Raw genomic sequence first — 24,368 nt, forward strand, 5'->3', positions numbered from 1 at the left:
ATTGTTCTTGGGTTAGAGGCTAGTGTGAGTGTTCTTGGATTAGAGGCTAGTGTGAATGTCCTTGGGTTAGAGGCTAGTGTGAATGTTCTTGGGCTAGAAGCTACTGTAAGTGTTCTTGGGTTAGAGGCTAGTGTGAATGTCCTTGGGTTAGAGGCTAGTGTGAATGTTCTTGGGCTAGAGGCTATGGTAAGTGTTCTTGGGTTAGAGGCTAGTGTAAATGTTCTTTGGTTAGAGGCTACTGCTAGTGTGAGTGTTCTTGGGTTATAGGCTAGAATGAGTGTTCTTGGGTTGGAGGCTAGTGTGAATGTCCTTGGGTTAGAGGCTAGTGTGAATGTTCCTGGGTTAGAGGCTAGTGTGAGTGTTCTTGGGTTAGAGGCTAGTGTAATTGTTCTTTGGTTAGAGGCTAGTGTGGGTGTTCTTGGGTTAGAGGCTAGTGTGAATGTCCTTGGGTTAGAGGCTTGTGTAAGTGTTCTTGGGTTAGAGGCTAGTGAAAGTGTTCTTGGGTTAGAGGCTAGTGTGGGTGTTCTTGGGTTAGAGGCTAGTGTGAATGTCCTTGGGTTAGAGGCTAGTGTAAGTGTTACAGATAAATGCTCGTGAATGGTCACTTCTTTTGATGTGGACAATACAATCATTCAACTAAAAGATATGTTTAAATGACAAATCATGCGAATCTTCCAATACCCACTGTAAGTTATATTTAACAGAAGTAAATCAGTAGTTTAATTTGTTCCACAAGTGTACATTGAATCAACCAACCAATCGATAAATCAAATTGAAATTTGAAAAAAAACACCAAACAAACAGCCCGAAAAGACTTCTGCAATGAACTAACAAACCATGGCACTATGTAAATGTATTCCGAGACAGCTTTATATCTTGGAAATTCAACATATATCTTGGCATTTTAAGTAAGATTTCACGATTTTTTAATTTTTTTTAATCTCACGTGACCTTACTAGACTTCCGAAATAAATCAAAGGGGAGACAAACGGGCCATGTTCCATCTACCAAGCTGCTAACAGTCTGAACTCCACACCGTGTTGGTACAGTCTGAACCGAGATCTTTCAATACAATCACAGTAGTCCGCAACCGTTTCTCATCAGATATAATGGGGCGGTCGACGCCAGGCGACTTAAAGATACATTCTCGTCGCATCAAATGTACAGATAAAGACTCCATTATGTTCGAGGTGTAAAATGTAAATCTCATACAGGGGCTACTGCGCATGCCATCTACCTTTCATGTCAGATAAGCTCCGTACAGCGACCGTCCCAGTGCCGACACCTTTATCGCTGAAACCTCTCGAACACGAAGTTGGTCCAAACTCGCAGACAGGAGCAATAAAGCTTTCATCATTGTTAACATTAGAGTAATGTAGTAAAGACAGTGTACGGAGCTGATGAAAGGGGAATGTGTCTAGGCATTTAAATAAAGATAAAAGTTATCACGAAAATCCGTCGAACCCTGTTATAATGCATTGTACACATTCCTGATGATGCTGAACAAGACCCTCATTGGAGTGTTGCTCGGGCAGTATTCTTCGTTATCACACTGAAATTGCAAACATTTTCTTGAGGTTGCGGTGGGGTAGCCTTGTGGTTAAAGCGTTCGCTCGTCACGCAGTAGACCCGGGTTCGATTCTCCACCTGGGTACAATGTTCGGAGCCCATTTCTGGTGTCCCCGCCGTAATATTGCTAAAACGGCGTAAAACTAAACTCACTCACTCGTTGTAGTTGCTCAACTCTAGATGAAACTGGATCGAATCCCAAAAGTTTTGTTTTTTTGTATTTTCCATTCAATGTGATTTTAATTTGGACGTGTATGAATAGAATTTAATTTTCCAAGTTTCAGGCCACTTAGAACATACATAATACAAATGTATGTGAATGGGTTCTAACACATGGAAATTACCTCAGTGACTATTGAGTGACTCTCGAAAATTTCTGGATCCGCCTATGTAAAATGTACAAATTTTCCATATGATGGATTAGTGTAGAAATATTTATCGATAACATTTGGCAGTAATGAATATGAATTACATATAAGTAAGATATGATATTCATTTTAGATGAAATTTAAACCTAATCTTTCGCATTGTAGGCATAATCTTTGTGGCTTCTTCTGTATTAGTATGACGTGGGACGTGTATGTTCTTATGTGATTGGTTACATTCAGAATTGATACCTGTCAATCAAGCAACAAGATTAACCAATCAGAAAAACCCTGGATCCGCTAATACAGGTCATGGATGTTTGAAATTAATGTTGGACAACGTCATTGAGAAACAATAGCATGTTTCATTATTAGACGTATTCAGACTTCTTAAAAGGTTCGTACATGCTGATTCAACCCTGATGCCAATGAGTTAGCGCTAGCTCTGAGATATTAACCGGTGTTTGTCTGTCATGTCGACAAAGAATATATATAATGGCAACATTGTGGTTCAAAGCAACCCAAGTGAACAGATTTTTGCTAAGAAGTACGATGGTCGAGACGGAACGTTGTCAAATCTGTATTTCAGTGGAGCACGTATATAGGCTTTAGAACGAATATAGGTTAAAGCAAATGTATTGTAATTTGCTCGAAACGGTGCAACAAAATATCAGTCCTTAAATTGTCCTTCTGTTCCAACAACGTTAACTTGTCATTTACACGTTTACAATTACTTTTTGTTATCAACTTCAAGATGGACACCTGTCCGAGCTAAGACCGGAAGTTGGGGAAATGGTTCCCAGAATTCCGTGCTTGTCGGTAATAAGGGTGGGTACAGCCTGGTTCCCTGGGTCCGTTGCGCCTGCGCTACGCTCCGACACTGAGTCGGAGCGTAGCGCAGGCGCAACGGAACCCAAGCTGGCTGGGTATTGGTTAGTGAGGCTTTTGACTTGCCGGCTGGTATGTGTCGTGTGAAGAGGTGGACGGTGCTCACTCTTTCACGCACTGTCTACTACGCCTTCACGCTATCATTAGCTCGACCAACATGGAATCAAACTGATTGGTTGGATAGACTACCGGTAAAAGCACGTTTTCGTCACGTTTTGATTCCCAACATGCATGAGTGAGTGAGTATGGTTTTACGCCGCTTTTAGCAATATTCCAGCAATATCACGGCGGGGGACACCAGAAATGGGCTTCACACATTGTATCCATGTGGGGAATTGAACCCGGGTCTTCGGCGTGACGAGCGAAGGCCGTAGCCACTAGGCTACCCCACCGCTCCAACATGCACGGAGCTCATAGTAGTGTCCCACGGTATTGTGCTGGAAACTTGCTAACAACCGCGTTAAGCAACCTTCACCTTGTGGTAATTAAATAGCGAGAGCATCGTGAATGTACGATTATTCACATGGCCATACAGAAGGTGAAGGGTATTCCGTCAAATGATTGACGCCGGCTGCAGCTGAGCGTCTGTGTTAGTGAGTGAGTGAGCGAGTGGGAGTCTAAATGAGTGAGCTGTTTATCGCCACTGTGAAGTAGTGTGCACGAATTTGGGTAAGTCCTTTGACAAACATTAGCATGCTTCTGATAGAGAAAACATCATTGTAAGGAAGAATCCGATTATGGGATTAAAACTCAGGACAAGCGGATCCTGCAAATTAGATAAATCTTCACAAGAAGGCTGGCTACCTGTTTCAGGTTGGATAATTGTCTGTTTTACTGGAGCGGTGGGGTAGCCTAGTGGTTAAAGCGTTCGCTCATCACGCCGAAGATCCGGGTTCCATTTCCCACATGGGTACAATGTGTGACGCCCATTTCTGGTGTCCCCCACCGTGATATTGCTGGAATATTGCTATAAACGGCGTAAAACAATACTCACTCACTGTTTTACAATATAACCAGTTATAACAAATTGCAAAACTGGTGTTATTTGGACAAGCGGAGCCACTTACACAGACCCAGACAATTAGGAGCGTCGACCATCCCGTCTTTAAGGCAGTCAGCCGTTTACAAATCAAGATCGGACCCAGTTAAGCTGTAATTAGTTGAACTATGGTCGTCTACTGTAAACTGTTTGCCGAGCCAATTCTCAGAAATTCGAAGATTCCTAAAAACGTTTGACATTTGGAAGCATCAAACTCCACAACGTTATGGCCTGGTCGGTTTAAAGTTCCTCACTACGCTGTCGACAGAAGTTGATGCGTTTGTCAATAGAGAAAGGCTGCCGCCAAAGCCGATGTCACTGTGGGGAGTCTTGCGTCAATATTTGCCAGGCATGGAACCCGCCTCTCTGTTTGCCTGTTATGTTTATGTGACGGAGCCCAGTCCGTCCCGGGAGCCAAGTCCGTCCCGACTGGCCGTTGTCGAAACTCGGACGTCCGTCACTGAAACCAAGCTGTCTGATAGGCAGGTTGGCTTGCACGGGAAGAATGCTTTGTACCCAAATTCAGACTTAAGCGCTTTGAGGTAAATATATATCTTCACAGACGAACCTTTTAAAGCAAACACAAACAAACTAGAAAACATTGAAAAATTAAACATGTTTTTATGTAAAAAGTTCTCCAGGCTAATTGGAACGTTCAGGATTTGTTTGTCGTGGGTTCGAATCCCAGACTCAAACTGCTTACGATCTCTGGTCTGCCATTACAATGTTTGCGCTAAAACATAAACGAAGGCACGGATATACATGCATGCGCAACACAGACAAAGGCATACACATAGGTATGTGTATAAAACTGTTCATACACAAACATGACAAAACACACACACACACAAACCCGGGTTCGATTCTCCACAGGTACAATATGTAATGCCCATGTTTGAGTTTCCCGATATTGCTGGAATATTGCTAAAAGTGTGGTAAACCATACTCACTCACTCCTCACTCTATCGTTTGAGGATTAAAAGGGTTAAACAAAACTCAGTATGACAACACGTGAGGGAATCTGACGCCATTCATGGGCCTATTTCTGAATTGGATCCTAGACGTCTTTTCTTTCTGACTTCATGGACACAAGCCCGACAGAAGCTTCATATTGGGGATATATATCATAGCGGCGACGCCAGGATCAGCCATTACTATCCTCGGTGTAGAAACAGCTGACAGCTGGGTGTTTATGCCGTAATCCTTCCAGGAAGTCATCATTATGGCTGATGGACACATTTTGACAAATTATTATGTTCTTGACATTCGACGTCACCATTTATTACAGTTTTTACTTCGATGTAAATTATGAAATGATAAGGCGCATGTTGGGTGAAATCCAAGGTGATCAAGGTAAGCCAAACTGACGAAATGTTACCAAAAGAGTGAGTGAGTGGGTGAGGTTTTACGCCGTGGTGGTGTGGTGGTGGTGGTGTGGCCGTGGTGGTGTGGTGGTGGTGGTGTTGTGGTTTGTGGTGGTGTGGTTGGTGTGGTTGTGGTGGTGTCTGAGTGGTGGTGGTGGTGGTGGTGGGTGTGGTGGTGTGGGTGGTGGTGGTGGTGTGGTGGTGGATGGTGGTGTGGTGGTGGTGGTGGTGGTGGTGGTGGTGGTGGTGGTGTGGTGGTGTGTGGTGGTGGTGTGGTGGTGGTGGTGGGTGGTGGTGGTGGTGGTGTGGTGGTGGTGGGTGGTGGTGGTGGTGGGGTGTGGTGGTGGGTGGTGTGGTGGTGAATTGTGGTGGTGGTGGTGGTGTGGTGGTGGTGGTGGTGGGTGTGGTGGGTGGTGGTGGTGTGGTGGTGGTGGTAGTGGTGGTGGTGGTGGTGTGGTGGTGTGGTGAAGTGGTGTGGTGGTGGTGGTGGTGGTGGTGGTGGTGGGGTGGTGTGGTGGTGGGTGGTGGTGGTGGTGGTGTGGTGGTGGTGGGTTGGTGGTGGGTGGTGGTGGTGGTGGTGTGGTGGTGGTGGTGGTGTGGTGGTGGTGGTGGTGGTGGTGGGTGGTGTGTGGTGAGTGGTGGTGGTGGTGGTGGTGTGTGGTGGTGGTGGTGGTGGTGGTGGTGGTGAGGTAATGGTGGTGGTGGTGGTGGTGTGGTGTGGTGGTGGTGTGGTGGTGGTGGTGTGGTGTGTGTGTGGTGGTGGTGGTGGTGTGGTGGTGGTGGTGTGTGGTGGTGTGGTGGTGGTGGTGGTGGTGGTGGTGGTGTGGTGTGGTGGTGTGGTGTGGTGGTGGTGGTGGTGGTGGTGGTGGTGGTGTGTGGTGGTGGGTGGTGTGTGGTGGTGGTGGTGGTCAGCTGTTGCAGTAAACGTAGAGTCAAACAGTTTGGAAAATGTCGCGTCTGTGTGAAGTAAACACATTTTTGTTGGGACAATCTGTAATCTTTTTAAATCACCTCCCTGACCGACTTACGGTTTTGTCGATATGAAGTCGCCCGACATCACATGCTGTGAACTCCTAATGTCGCCGTGACCCCCAAACTAGAGAGGTTATGCATTTAAATAATACTCATGAATAGCCGATGGACAGTGGTTAAATATTTGCGGAAACGCCGGCTTTTGCGAGGCAAGAAAACGCTTTAATGAACATTCACTTCAATGAGCAAAGCGCAGACTGAAGTCTGCGGGATCGTCGTGGTTCGTTTTGATGTCCACAATCCGTGTTTTCACGTGGACGTTTTTGAGGTAATGACACCGCCCGGCAGTCTGAGTTATGCAAATATCGAGACAGGAATTCAATAAAACGAATACGGATTTTCATTTTAGCGCTAGGGATACAAAAGCGTAAAATAGTTTGCTTTTATGTACGAATGTGTGTCAGATGTTGACTACAGATGAAATGGCAGAGAAATTACAACCTGTCTTATTGAAATCGCGCTAGACAACACAACGACTGAAGAACCTTTGACATGACCATTTCGACACTGACCCAGAGAGAAAGGAAATACACTGAGTCACTGCATAGGTTTGTAAAGGTTTAATATCTGGTCATCAATATACGTACTATATTTAATGTGACAGAGCGACTCCCATAGAGACAAACCATCCGTAGGACCCGTATCATGTGTCTGAACCACAACCAGTGTGTCTGTGTGTCTGAACCGTGATATTAGGGTGTTAAAAGAGCAAACGAACTCAAACAATTTGGGGGATTTTGCTGTCCTCAAACCGCCCCTAAAAGCTGCTTAAAATGTTTTCCTCCGTCGTATGAACCAATTGCTTCAACTGATTGTACAGCATTTAATTTCGTTTAAAATATTTCTGGTATTGGCTGAAAAATTTAAAGAGGTATTTGAGGCGTCAGTATACCTGTTTCAAACATATTAGTCAAAGTCTTGCAAATATTTCCAGTGGAAAAAAAGTCAACATTATGTTTGCGTCTTGACCTATGCTTACAGGCTTGAAGTCGGGTTGGCAAAAAACCTCGTTCAAGCGAGACTTAGTCGAGACTACAGCGAGACTGTCTCCTCGCCACCTAACGTTCGCCAACCGTTCGTACTTTTCACCGCGGAGTTGTTTCCAGGAAAACAGTAGAACACTCTTCTCTAAATGTCACAAAACATGGATTTGAATAAAAGAACATATTCTGATCAACATAACATGTACACGAAAGGTCGTTGCGAAATGAGGAGTTTAAATACATTAAAGGAGTTTAAATACATTTAAAGAAGTTATGATGTTAAAAATCACTAAAACGATCATTCTGACAACTATTATTCTAAACATGATAATAAATATTCACATGCCGGAACGAAACGGTTGTGAGATAAGCGTGTAGGGTACTATGCTGTCTTCTTGTCAGAGTTCATGTCAACAAAACAACATTGCCTTTTATTGGGAACTAACAAGCTGAAATAGACAATATATATCTCCTGTTCCTTATTGTACAACAGCACAATAAACGTCAAAATCCCAACACAAATTATTAAGCAGATTTCGCTTTTATTGCATTCTCGACTCCGTCAGCGGCGGCACTGAGACATTCTGAATAAATAGCTTTGACCTGACGCCTAGCGTTAACGACGACGGAAAGTGGATGATTTATAAAAATCGAAGATACAGTGGACTCCCTCGAAACCGACATCGCTCGGGACCGGTGACAAATGTCGGTTTGGGGGGATGTCGGTTTAGAGGGAGTTTTTAGAAACTCAATCCAAAAATAAACCACACACAAACAAAATGAAACAAACACAGTGAAATGTATGTTTATATCAATGCCTCTTTATTCACAAATATCCTCTGTGTAATAACAATTGATAAAAGTTTTTAAAATATTTAATGTTGAACAAAGAAGTCAGTGATGGTAGTTTTGCGGGTGGTCAGAAGATCTTGCACAGGCAGTACGCATGCTAAATGGGGTGATGTATTACGCTTTTACCTGGGAAACTCTGAAATGCTGAAAGCAGAAGAATGAAGGATTGTAACTGATGAAAGGCAACACATCTGATATAAATTGTAGGTCCAAATTTAACCACATTGTCCCCTATTGTTTGTTTTTGACGCCACAACCACCAAGAAGACACACTACATGTATCACCTTGACGACACACTACCACCACGACGACACACTACTACCTTGACGACACACTACCACTAGGAAGACATACTACCACCAAGAAGACACACTACCACCAGGAAGACACACTACCACCTTGACGACACACTACCACCAGGAAGACACACTACCACCAGGAAGACACACTACCACCAGGAAGACACACTACCACCAGGAAGACACACTACCACTAGGAAGACACACCACCAGGAAGACACACTCACCAGGAAGACACACTACCACCAGGAAGACACACTACATGTATCACCTTGACGACACACTACCACCAGGAAGACACACTACCACCAGGAAGACACACTACCACCTTGATGACACACTACCACCAGGAAGACACACTACCACCAGGAAGACACACTACCACCAGGAAGACACACTACCACCAGGAAGACACACTACCACCAGGATGACACACTATCACCAAGAAGACACACTACCACCAGGAAGACACACTACCACCTTGACGACACACTACCACCAGGAAGACACACTATCACCTTGATGACACACTACCACCAGGAAGACACACTACCACCAGGAAGACACACTACCACCAGGAAGACACACTACCACCAGGAAGACACACTACCACCAGGAAGACACACTACCACCTTGATGACACACTACCACCAGGAAGACACACTACCACCAGGAAGACACACTACCACCTTGATGACACACTACCACCTTGATGACACACTACCACCAGGAAGACACACTATCACCTTGATGACACACTACCACCAGGAAGACACACTATCACCTTGATGACACACTACCACCAGGAAGACACACTACCACCAGGAAGACACACTACCACCTTGATGACACACTACCACCAGGAAGACACACTATCACCTTGATGACACACTACCACCAGGAAGACACACTACCACCAGGAAGACACACTACCACCAGGAAGACACACTACCACCAGGAAGACACACTCACCTTGATGACACACTACCACCAGGAAGACACACTACCACCAGGAAGACACACTATCACCTTGATGACACACTACCACCAGGAAGACACACTATCACCTTGATGACACACTACCACCAGGAAGACACACTACCACCAGGAAGACACACTATCACCTTTGATGACACACCCACCAGGAAGACACACTACCACCAGGAAGACACACTACCACCAGGAAGACACACTACCACCAGGAGAGACACACTACCACCAGGAAGACACACTACCACCAGGAAGACACAATCACCACCTTGGATGACACACAACCACCAGGAAGACACACTATTACCTTGATGACACACTACCACCAGGAAGACACACTACCACCAGGAAGACACACTACCACCTTGACGACACACTACCACCAGGAAGACACACTATTACCTTGATGACACACTACCACCAGGAAGACACACTACCACCAGGAAGACACACTACCACCTTGATGACACACTACCACCAGGAAGACACACTACCACCAGGAAGACACACTACCACCAGGAAGACACACTACCACCAGGAAGACACACTACCACAAGGAAGACACACTACCACCAGGAAGACACACTACCACCAGGAAGACACACTACCACCAGGAAGACACACTACCACCAGGAAGACACACTACCACCAGGAAGACACACTACCACCAGGGAAGACACACTACCACCAGGGACACAGTACCACAAGGAAGACACACTACCACCAGGAAGACACACTACCACCAGGGAAGACACACCACCAGGTACACACACCACAACTGGAAAACGCACTACCACCAGGAGACACACTACCACCAGGAAGACACACTACCACAAGGAAGACACACTACCACCAGGAAGACACACTACCACAAGGAAGACACACAACCACCAGGTACACACACTACCACAAGGAAAACGCACTACCACCAGGTACACACACTACCACCAGGAAGACACACTACCACAAGGAAGACATACTACCACCTTGAAGACACATTGCCACCAGGAAGACACACTACCACCACCAGGAAGACACACTACACTACCACTAGGAAGACACACTACCACCAGGAGAGACACACTACCACCAGGAAGACACACTACCACCACCACCAGGAGACACACACTACCACTAGGAGAGACACACTACCACCAGGAAGACACACTACCACCAGGAAGACACACTACCACCAGGAAGACACACTACCACCAGGAAGACACACTACCACCTTGAAGACACACTACCACCAGGAAGACACACTACCACCAGGAAGACACACTACCACAAGGAAGACACACTACCACCAGGAAGACACACTACCACCAGGAAGACACACTACCACCACTAACCAGGAAGACACACTACCACCAGGAGACGCACTACACACTACCACCAGGGAAGACGCACTACCACCAGGAGAGACACACTACCACCAGGAGAGACACACTACCACCAGGAAGACACACTACCACCAGGAACACACTACCACAAGGGAAGACACCACCACTAGGAAGACACACTACCACTATGGAGACACACTACCACCAGGAAGACACACTACCACCAGTAGGAGACACACTACCACCAGGTACACACACTACCACCAGGAAGACACACTACCACCAGGAAGACACACTACCACCAGGAAGACACACTACCACTAGGAAGACACACTACCACCAGGAAGACACACTACCACCAGGAAGACACACTACCACCAGGAAGACACACTACCACCAGGAGACATTCTACCACCAGGAAGACACACACTACCACCAGGGAGACACACTACCACCAGGAAGACACACTACCACCAGAGACACACTACCACCAGGGACACTACCACCAGGACACACTACCACCAGGAGACACACTACCACCAGGAAGACACACTACCACCAGGAAGACACACCACCACCACCAGGAAGACACACTACCACCAGGAAGACACACTACCACCAGGGACACACACTACCACCAGGAAGACACACTACCACCAGAAGACACACTACCACCAGGGAAGACACACTACCACCAGGAGACACACTACCACCAGGAAGACACACTACCACCAGGAAGACACACTACCACCAGGAAGACACACTACCACCAGGAACACACTACCACCAGGAGACACACTACCACCAGGAAGACACACTACCACCAGGAAGACACACTACCACCAGAGAAGACACCACTACCACCAGGACACACTACCACCAGGAAGACACACTACCACCAGAAGACACACTACCACCAGGAAGACACACTACCACCAGGAAGACACACACTACCACCAGGAAGACACACTACCACCAGGAAGACACACTACCACCAGGAAGACACACTACCACCAGGAAGACACACTACCACCAGGAAGACACACTACCACCAGGAGACACACTACCACCAGGGAAAGACACACTACCACCAGGAGACACACACTACCACCAGGAAGACACACTACCACCAGGGAGACACACTACCACCAGAAGACACACTACCACCAGGGAAGACACACTACCACCAGGAGACACACTACCACCAGGAAGACACACTACCACCAGGAAGACACACTACCACCAGGAAGACACACTACCACCAGGAAGACACACTACCACCAGGAAGACACACTACCACCAGGAAGACACACTACCACCAGGAAGACACACTACCACCAGGAAGACACACTACCACCAGGAAGACACTACCACCAGGAAGACACACACTACCACCAGGAAGACACACTACCACCAGGAAGACACACTACCACCAGGAAGACACACTACCACCAGGAAGACACACTACCACCAGGAAGACACACTACCACCAGGAAGACACACTACCACCAGGAAGACACACTACCACCAGGAAGACACACTACCACCAGGAAGACACACACTACCACCATGTAGGACAGACTACCACACTACCACCAGGAAGACACACTACCACCAAGAGACACACACTACCACCAGGAAGACACACTACCACCAGGAAGACACACTACCACCAGGAAGACACACTACCACCAGGAAGACACACTACCACCAGGAAGACACACTACCACCAGGAAGACACACTACCACCAGGAAGACACACTACCACCAGGAAGACACTACCACCAGGAAGACACACTACCACCAGGAAGACACACTACCACCAGGAAGACACACTACCACCAGGAAGACACACTACCACCAGGAAGACACACTACCACCAGGAAGACACACTACCACCAGGAAGACACACTACCACCAGGAAGACCACACTACCACCAGGAAAGACACACTACCACCAGGAAGACACACTACCACCAGGAAGACACACTACCACCAGGAAGACACACTACCACCAGGAAGACACACTACCACCAGGAGACACACTACCACCAGGGAAGACACACTACCACCAGGAAGACACACTACCACCAGGGAAGACACACTACCACCAGGAAGACACTACCACCAGGAAGACACACTACCACCACAGACACTACCACCAGGAAGACACACTACCACCAGGAGACACACTACCACCAGGAAGACACACTACCACCAAGAAGACACACTACCACCAGGAAGACACACTACCACCAGGAAGACACACTACCACCAGGAAGACACACTACCACCAGGGAAGACACACTACCACCAGGAGACACACTACCACCAGGAAGACACTACCACCAGGAAGACACACTACCACCAGGAGACACACTACCACCAGGGAGACCTTTTGCACTTGACCACCACCAGGAAGACACACTACCACCAGGAAGACACACTACCACCAGGTGACACACACACTACCACCAAGAAGACACACTACCACCAGGAAGACACACTACCACCAGGAAGACACACTACCACCAGGAGACACACTACCACCAGAAGACACACTACCACCAGGAAGACACACCACCACCACCAGGAAGACACACTACCACCAGGAAGACACACTACCACCAGGAGACACACTACCACCAGGAATACACACCAAGAGACACACTACCACCAGGAAGACACACTACCACCAGGAAGACACACACCACCAGGAAGACACACTACCACCAGGAAGACACACTACCACAGGAAGACACACTACCACCAGGAAGACACACCATCAAGGACACACCACCAGGAAGACACACTACCACCAGGAAGACACACTCTGCACCAGGAAGACACACCACCACCAGGAAGACACACTACCACCAGAAGACACACACCACCAGGAAGACACACTACCACCAGAAGACACACACTACCACACACTACCACCAGACAGACACACCACCAGGAAGACACACTACCACCAGGAAGACACACTACCACCAGGAGACACACTACCACCAGACACACACCACCACCAGGAAGAGACACTACCACCAGGAGACACTACCACCAGGACACACACTACCACCAGGAAGACACACTACCACCAGGGGAAGACACACTACCACCAGGAAAGACACACACTACCACCAGGAAGACACACTACCACCAGGAAGACACACCAGGGAAGACACACTACCACCAGGAAGACACACTACCACCAAAGACACACTACCACCAGGAAGACACACTACCACCAGGGACACACTACCACCAGGAAGACACACTACCACCAGGAAGACACACTACCACCAGGAGACACACTACCACCAAAGGAAGACACACTACCACCAGGAAGACACACTACCACCAGGAAGACACACTACCACCAGGGAAGACACACTACCACCAGGAAGACACTACCACCAGGAAGACACACTACCACTAGGAAGACCACACTACCACCAGGAAGACACACTACCACCAGGGACACACACCACCAGGTACACACACTACCACCAGGAAGACACACTACCACCAGGAAGACACACTACCACCAGGAGACACACTACCACCAGGGAAGACACACCACCACAAGGAAGTTATCACACTACCACCAGGAAGACACACTACCACCAGGAAGACACACTACCACTAGGAAGACACACTACCACCAGGAAGACACACTACCACCAGGAAGACACACTACCACCAGGAAGACACACTACCACCAGGAAGACACACTACCACCAGGAAGACACACTACCACCAGGAAGACACACACTACCACCAGGACTACAACCAGGAAGACACACTACCACCAGGAACACACACCACCAGGAAGACACACTACCACCAGGAAGACACCACCACCACACTACCAGGGAGACACACTACCACCAGGAAGACACACTACCACCAGGAAGACACACTACCACCAGGAAGACACACTACCACCAGGAAGACACACTACCACCACCAGGAAGACACACTACCACCAGGAAGACACACTACCACCAGGAGAGACTACCACACTACACTACCACCAGGAAGACACACTACCACCAGGAAGACACACTACCACCAGGAAGACACACTACCACCAGGAAGACACACTACCACCAGGAAGACACACTACCACCAGGAAGACACACTACCACCAGGAAGACACACTACCACCAGGAAGACACACTACCACCAGGAAGACACACTACCACCAGGAAGACACACTACCACCAGGAAGACACACTACCACCAGGAAGACACACTACCACCAGGAAGACACACTACCACCAGGAAGACACACTACCACCAGGAAGACACACTACCACCAGGAACACACACTACCACCAGGACACACTACCACCAAGAAGACACACTACCACCAGGAAGACACACTACCACCAGGAAGACACACTACCACCAGGAAGACACACTACCACCAGGAAGACACACTACCACCAGGAAGACACACACACCACCAGGAAGACACACTACCACCAGGAAGACACACTACCACCACAGGAAGACACACTACCACCAGGGAAGACACACACCACACCAGGAAGACACACTACCACCAGGGAAGACACTACCACCACCAGGACACACTACCACCAGGAAGACACACACTACCACCAGGAAGACACACTACCACCAGGAAGACACACTACCACCAGGAAGACACACTACCACCAGGAAGACACACTACCACCAGGAAGACACACTACCACCAGGAAGACACACTACCACCAGGAAGACACACTCACCACCAGGAAGACACACTACCACCACTCAGGAAGACACACTACCACCAGGAAGACACACTACCACCAGGAAGACACACTACCACCAGGAAGACCGCACTAGACACACTACCACCAGGAAGACACACTACCACCAGGAAGACACACTACCACCAGGAAGACACACTACCACCACAAGGAAGACACACCACCACCAGGAAGACCACACTACCACCAGGAAGACACACTACCACCAGGAAGACACACTACCACCACACCACCCACAGGAAGACACACTACCACCAGGAAGACACACTACCACCAGGAAGACACACACTACCACCAGGAAGACCACACTACCACAAGGGAAGACACTACCACCACCAGGAAGACACACTACCACCAGGAAGACACACTACCACCAGGAAGACACACTACCACCAGGAAGACACACTACCACCAGGGAAGACACTACCACCAGAAGACACTACCACCAGGAAGACACACACCACCACCAGGAAGACACACTACCACCAGGAAGACACACCACCACCACCAGGAAGACACACTACCACCAGGAAGACACCACCAGGAACCACCCACCAGGAAGACACACTACCACCAGGAAGACACTACCACCAGGAAGACACACTACCACCAGGAAGACACACTACCACCAGGAAGACAGACTACCACCAGGAACACAGACCACCAGGAAGACACACTACCACCAGGAAGACACACTACCACCAGGAAGACACACTACCACCAGGAAGACACACTACCACCAGGAAGACACACTACCACCAGGAAGACACACTACCACCAGGAAGACACACTACCACCAAGAAGACACACTACCACCAGGAAGACACACTACCACCAGGAAGACACACTACCACCAGGAAGACACACTACCACCAGGAAGACACACTACCACCAGGAAGACACACTACCACCAGGAAGACACACTACCACCAGGAAGACACACTACCACCAGGAAGACACACTACCACCAGGAAGACACACTACCACCAGGAAGACACACTACCACCAGGAAGACACACTACCACCAGGAAGACACACTACCACCAGGAAGACACACTACCACCAGGTAGACACACTACCACCAGGAAGACACACTACCACCAGGAAGACACACTACCACCAGGAAGACACACTACCACCAGGAAGACACACTACCACCAGGAAGACACACTACCACCAGGAAGACACACTACCACCAGGAAGACACACTACCACCAGGAAGACACACTACCACCAGGAAGACACACTACCACCAGGAAGACACACTACCACCAGGAGAGACACTACCACCAGGAAGACACTACACTACCAGGAAGACACACTACCAAAGAAGACACACTACCACCAGGAAGACACACTACCACCAGGAAGACACACTACCACCAGGAAGACACACTACCACGCACTACCACCACCAGGAAGACACACTACCACCACCAGGAAGACACACTACCACCAGGAAGACACACTACCACCAGGAAGACACACTACCACCAGGGAAGATACACTACCACCAAGGAAGACACACTACCACCAGGAAGACACTACCACCACCAGGAGACACACACACTACCACCAGGAAGACACACACTACCAGGAAGACACACTACCACCAGGAAGACACACTACCACCAGGAAGACACACTACCACCAGGAAGACACACTACCACCAAGGAAGACACACTACCACCAGGGAACACACACTAGGAGACACACTACCACCAGGAAGACACACTACCACCAGGAAGACACACTACCACCAGGAAGACACACTACCACCAGGGAGACACACTACCACCAGGAGACACACTACCACCAGGAGAGACACTACCACCAGGAAGACACACTACCACCAGGAAGACACACTACCACCAGGAAGACACACTACCACCAGGAAGACACACTACCACCAGGAAGACACACTACCACCAGGAAGACACACTACCACCAGGAAGACACTACCACCAGGAAGAGACACTACCACCAGGAGACAACTACCACCACACTACCACCAGGAAGACACACTACCACCAGGAAGACACACTACCACCAGGAAGACACACTACCACCAGGAAGACACACTACCACCAGGAGACACACTACCACCAGGAAGACACACTACCACCAGGAAGACACACTACCACCAGGAAGACACACTACCACCAGGAAGACACACACCACCAGGAGACGAACTACCACACTACCACCAGGAAGACACACTACCACCAGGAAGACACACTACCACCAGGAAGACACACTACCACCAGGAAGACACACTACCACCAGGAAGACACACTACCACCAGGAAGACACACTACCACCAGGAAGACGACACTACCACCAAGGAAGACACACTACCACCAGGAAGACACACTACCACCAGGAAGACACACTACCACCAGGAAGACACACTACCACCACTAGGGAAGACACTACTACCACCAGGAAGACACACTACCACCAGGAGACACACACACCAGGAAGACACACTACCACCAGGAAGACACACTACCACCAGGAAGACACTACCACCAGGAAGACACTACTCACCACCAGAAGACACACTACCACCAGGAAGACACACTACCACCAGGAAGACACACTACCACCAGGAAGACACACTACCACCAGGAAGACACACTACCACCAGGAAGACACACTACCACCAGGAAGACACACTACCACCAGGAAGACACACTACCACCAGGAAGACACACTACCACCAGGAACCACACTACCACCAGGAAGACACTACTACCACCAGGAAGACACACTACCACCAGGAGACACCAGAAAAGACACTACCACCAGGAAGACACACTACCACCAAGAAGACACACTGCCACCACCACACTACCACAAGGAAGACACACTACCACCAGGAAGACACACTACCACAAGGAAGACACACTACCACCAGGAAGACACACTACCACCAGGGAGACACACTACCATCAAGAAGACACACTGCCACAAGGAAGACACACTACCATCTGGAAGACACACTACCACCATGTAGACAGACTATCACCTTGAAGACAGACTACCACCAGGAAGACGCACTACCACCAGGAAGACACACTACCACCAGGTACACACACTACCACCAGGAAGACACACTACCACCAGGAAGACACACTACAAGAGGTTCAAGTTCTTAGCGATTGATGAAATGGCTTAAAAACTGTGAACCGAAACGTACCAAGTAAATATGGCTGAATTCCTTTAATATATAAAGCTGTCCTACAATGCATTTGTTCAAAATGTTCAATAAACCTCATTAATACTTTTGCATCCTTTCTTTTCCAAACTGAACAACGGTATTTTCCTCATGTTAGAATTTTAAATCACATATTGAAATAAAGTGCAAAGCCATCAAAACGTCTTTAAAAGTGTAGACAAACTGTCGGCAGATGCTGGACACAAGGGCGCTTGAATATAATGGCTGTTGTCATGGTGTAGCATGGCCAACTTCCTGTTGGAGTATTAGCGACAAGAAGAATAGTTCATATAAAAAGAATTTATAATCTTTATAGGTTTATAGGATTAGGGTGGATGACATGTGACACTGATTGACAGAAAAACTTGATTCCAGCGACTGTTTTGAAAAGTCTTAAATTGTGGTAAAAAGGAAAGAACGAATTAAAATTTATGACCGCGAAGTGGGAAAGAGGATAAAACTTCATGAATGAATTGAATAACTGTAAATACTATAAAGAGAATAACCTTCAGATAATGACATACATCAATACAGGGGCGGATATACCTTAACCAGGTAGTGAGTGAGTGAGTTTGATTTTACGCCGCTTTTAGCAATATTCCAGCAATATCACGGCGGGGGACACCAGAAATGGGCTTCACACATTGTACCCATGTGGGGAATGGAACCGGGGTCTTCGGCCTGACGAGCGAACGCTTCCACCACTCGGCTACCCCACCGCCCCTAACAAGGTCATGAAAATATTCAATTGAAACAAAATTAGAAGTAAATGATATTAGAATCAAACTATGACTGAAATACATATCAAAAGAGAGTTTCAAATTTAATTAAAAAAATAATATTCAATGAGAAAGAGAAATAGTTTGCAAGTTTGATTAAAAACTAAAAAATACTTTTGAAAAGGAGAGCAATCACCATTGCTACTGGTAGAGAAAAAATCTGGTTTAGTTGGTTTTACACGTGGTACACGTTGTCAGGCATTGTAGATTGACATCATTCTTGAAATCACTGGACATTTCTAAACTGTCATTTTTGTACACCTTAGCAATCTATCTCTCTGCATGACTAGATATTACATGTGATGTTATTTCCTCCAAATTGTCGTTTTTATTCAGAACATTGTAAATTTGAATTTTAGGAACAAAAATATAAAACGCTGTCAAGTAGTTTAGACAAGTTTAGTTTTATTCCAAGTAATGAATACTCCCCTCTTCAGTGTGTCACTGAGTCGAGGGAGTAATCATTATTTGGATTGACCTCGACATAAATTATCGATAAATGACAGGTGTTTTGTCCTGTAATTAACTAGAAATAATTACAAGTCCAGGCCAGCATCAAGTTTGGACAGTTGGAATATTGCCTGGACTAACTAAAGCAGTTTCATAGTGTTAGTGCTAGTGCTAGTGCTAGTGCTAATGTTAGTCCAAGTGTTAGTCTTAATGCTGGTGCTAGTGCTAGTGTTAGAGCTAGTGTTAGTGCTAGTACTAGTGTTAGTTTTAATGTTAGTGTTAGTGCTAGTGTTAGTGTAGTGTTAGTGCTAGTGCTACTGTTAGTGCCAGTGTTAGTGTAAGTGCTAGTGCTAGTGTTAGTGCTAGTGTTAGAGCTAGTGTTAGTGCTAGTGTTAGTGTTAGAGCTAGTGTTAGTGCTAGTGTTAGTGCTAGTGTTAGAGCTAGTGTTAGTGCTAGTGTTAGAGCTAGAGCTAGTGTTAGAGCTAGTGTTAGTGCTAGTGTTAAAGCTAGTGTTAGTGCTAGTGTTAGTGCTAGAGCTAGTGCTAGTGCTAATGTTAGTGTTGGTGCTAGTGTTAGTGCTAAAGCTAGTGTTAGAGCTAGTGCTAGTGTTAGTGCTAGAGCTAGTGCTAGTGCTAATGTTAGTGTTAGTGTTAGTGATAGAGCTAGTGATAGTGCTAGTGCTAGTGCTAGTGCTAGTGCTAGTGCTAGTGCTCAGAGATACAATTCGGTAGTTATTGCCGCTGAACACAAACACCGAAGTCCAGAAGCTGAAAAAAATTGAGTTACCCAAGGTACGACACAACCGAAAAAGGAACTTGGGTTACCTTTACCGAATGGCAAGAGAAAAGGATAGCACGAAGCATGCGCAATAAGAAACAACAAACAAAGAGAAAAAGAAATAAATTCCCAACATTAAATTACTTATATCATTAATTGTGCTGAAAATGACTTCGAGAGAACCATGACTTCGAAACATACGACTCGTAACATGATTAGCTGTTAAATAATAATAAAGATGAAATATGCAGGAGGCAAACTTCTGGAGTCCTGACCAGACAATCCAGTGATTGACATCATGAGCATCGATCTACGCAATTGGGTACGATGACGTGCATTAAGCATGGGTTGTTTAGACCAATTCTAACCCGGATCCCCGGAGAGAGAAGATTTGGTTGCTGAAAACCAGTTCTAATCCAAACATTCACGAGGAGACAGGCATGGGTTGCAGGCAGGGGGTTCGTTCTAACAAGGTTTAACTATTCAAGTAAGCACAGATATCTATTCTATACATTCCAGTAACCTTTTGACAGCAGACTAAAGTAATTGTCTATTTATCCAATGCTAAAATGGCGAGGCATAAAATATTGTTAAAAAAACTTTCATTAATATAGTTACGTGTGGAAGGTATCAACCCCCACAACTGCAGAGGTTAAACGCTGAAGGCGACGCAGCACGCCCATTTTGATTCATTTATTTTGCCTAATGAAGGCAGGTTAATTATTAGTCGTAGTCAGTTGATTACCTGTTGATTGGCGCTGTCTTTGAAGATTTCTACCTGTCTTAATGAGTCATAATGAGGAGTAGCCAGGTGAGGTTGTTGTATCTTAGAGCCTACCGCGCAGTAGGTCGTTCCGCGACGCCAACAGCAACCCTATCATCATAGCGGTGAGACCGTACGTCGCGTCAGAAATTCTTTCCCGTTCTGCATGTCTGTTGTGAAAGTCAGTACGTCTCGGCGAATATATATACAACTCACAATATATTGCGGAGAAGATTGTATGCATTAACCCTTAAAGAGAAAATCCGTATTATTTCGGTTACATTTCGTTTTGATCCAGAAGTCGTTGAATGTAAGCATGCTCGTCAACCCTCAAGCAAACACTTTACTTAATAGTTTTACAATTTCACGTTAAGTATATGTTTGAAAGTCACCACTGCGAGTGATATATATGTGGCAACTCTCCAAATCTCTAAAGTACAGAATATATTGCACATTTTGAACCGATTTTACCTCACATACCCTCTGGAACATCGTACAGTCACTGTACTGTTCTTACGAGATACAATAGTCGGAGAGTACAACGGGTCGGCAGAAAATAGTTTATTGCCAAGAAATGAGAACAAAACGTCGTGCCAACTCTCAAATAATTCACAAAAACAGCAAACCAAAAATATGTATTCATGAATATGCTCATAGGGTTCACGGAAGCTGGATGAGAAAATACCAGATCTGAGTTGGTAAACAAACTGAAGTCTGGCATATTTATAGCATATATACATAACATCAAAAGTAAGTGTGGGATAAGAATGTGTTTTTATAGGCTTGGTTTGAATTAATTGACTTAAAATACCAAACAAAACGTGTTCGTTTGAATAAAAGTCTGGATAGCCCTATCCTTAATTTCACAGTTTGTTAATTCTTGATTCTATAACCTTTGGTATCCTTCAGTCCGAGTCGCGCATACAGCTTCAGTTTCGTACAGGGGCGGTGGGGTAGTCTAGTGGTTAAAGCGTTGGCTCGTCACGCCGAAGACCCGGGTTCGAATCCCCACATGGGTACAATGAGTGAAGCCCATTTCTGGTGTCCCCCGCCGTGATATTGCTGGAAAATTGCTAAAAGTGGCGTAAAACCAAACTCAGTCAGTCAGTCAGTCAGTCAGTCAGTTTCGTACAAAGCGAGAATAACCATCCAATCATCAGCAAAAGACATGTTGTGCCACGTCACCGATGGGACCGATGAAAGTGGTGACGTCACTTCCGACACGAAGCTATGGCCGCCAATGAGTCAAGAAAGACATAAAAGACATAATAGAGAATGGGATCAATCCAAAACGCCAACGCCTAATAATTATTAGCCTAGATTAATTGTCGAAACAGTTTTCATAGGCCGTAAAGGGCAAAATAGTGCTGAAAATTAACAGATGACAGGAAATTCAGAGTTTGCACAAGGTGTTCGTGAAAAACAGATGTATGCCCTGTCCTGACGCTAAAGTACTGTCGGAAATGCTAGAAAAATGCTTTTTAGCCTTGATATCTTTAGAAAGGTGATAAATGTACTATGTTGTCAATATATCAACTCACCTATAGCGTACCTAATTTTTATTTCAATTGATTTAACATTCCCATGCATTTAAAGGGCAGTTTACAGGAGAGAATTTGGTACCAAAACAACAACTTAAGATTTTTTCTGAGTTCAACAACAGAAATCTGAAATAGTCTTTACATTTATGCTAATAATACAGGTGGTGTAAAAATATGAATTAACATTTTCTTAAACAAATAAATGTTGAATGTTTGTGTTACTTTACTTAATTATCGTTTCTTTATTGAAGAAATATTAATATAAATGTTAAGGCTTGATAAATAAGTTTCCCGTCATGCATGCACATCTTTATCACAGCGTCCACTATGGTCAACTATTTGCAGTAGATTGTTGCAAATGTTTAACACTGTGTTTGTGCTTGAAAAGACAGAGGTAAACCTTTCATTAGTTTAGAAAGGGTTTATTACAGAACTTGTAGATCTGTTGGTATGTCTTACCAACAAGTTTACAATACTGTAAACAAATCAGACAAGACAGGGACCGTCTCAAAAGCAAAACCGGGACGTAAAACCATCCTTGACAACTTTGACAAGGGAGTACTTAGACACCAGTGACTTCGTGAAATCTTTGGCCAATGTTCACAACTAGATTAAACTGACCGAATTACATCCATATTTTTGCAATGAAATATACTGTTGACATGCAAAACATTTATTAAAACGTTGCACATTTCTACAATCAATGGATAAGATAACACAAGTGACAGGATTCTTTCCAATGTACATCAATTCGTATGTTTATTTCAAAACAAACACACATACACAAATGATCCCTTACATAACCAATACGTATACAATACGTACACATATTCAACATTTTGAAGAAAACATCTATTGAGATGACCCCTCGCCCGAGCGTGTGTGCTCAGGTGTCAATTTCACCTGTCGATACCGTGCATGCTGATGACGTAACACAGGCAGTTAATGTTTGTATCAAATATCGTCCCCCTACCCCTTATTTGTCTAAGTTTTTGGTATTTTCATCAGTAAAAACACATTTTAGGGCATGTCTCAAAATTTATTTCCTCGGTCTGCATTAGGTAGATGTTTCTTAAAGTGATATTTGTTATTTAAGTAACTGTAATACCTCTGAATTTTAAATATAAGTCAAAAACATTTTTCTAGCATTTCCGACAGTACTTTTTTTAGTAGTCACATCAATGCTACAGTTACCGTTCGTAAATCTATACTGTCGTTCAGAGAGTGTCGTGCAGATTAACAAAGTCCGACCACATGGGGCTTTATGGTATGCAGGTATCAATATCGATCCTCAGTCACATCATGATAAAGGATGTTAAGGAT

Source organism: Haliotis rubra, unplaced genomic scaffold (genome assembly GCF_003918875.1).
Source record: "Haliotis rubra isolate DU_JTF1 unplaced genomic scaffold, ASM391887v1 Scf179, whole genome shotgun sequence".
NCBI lineage: Eukaryota > Metazoa > Mollusca > Gastropoda > Lepetellida > Haliotidae > Haliotis > Haliotis rubra.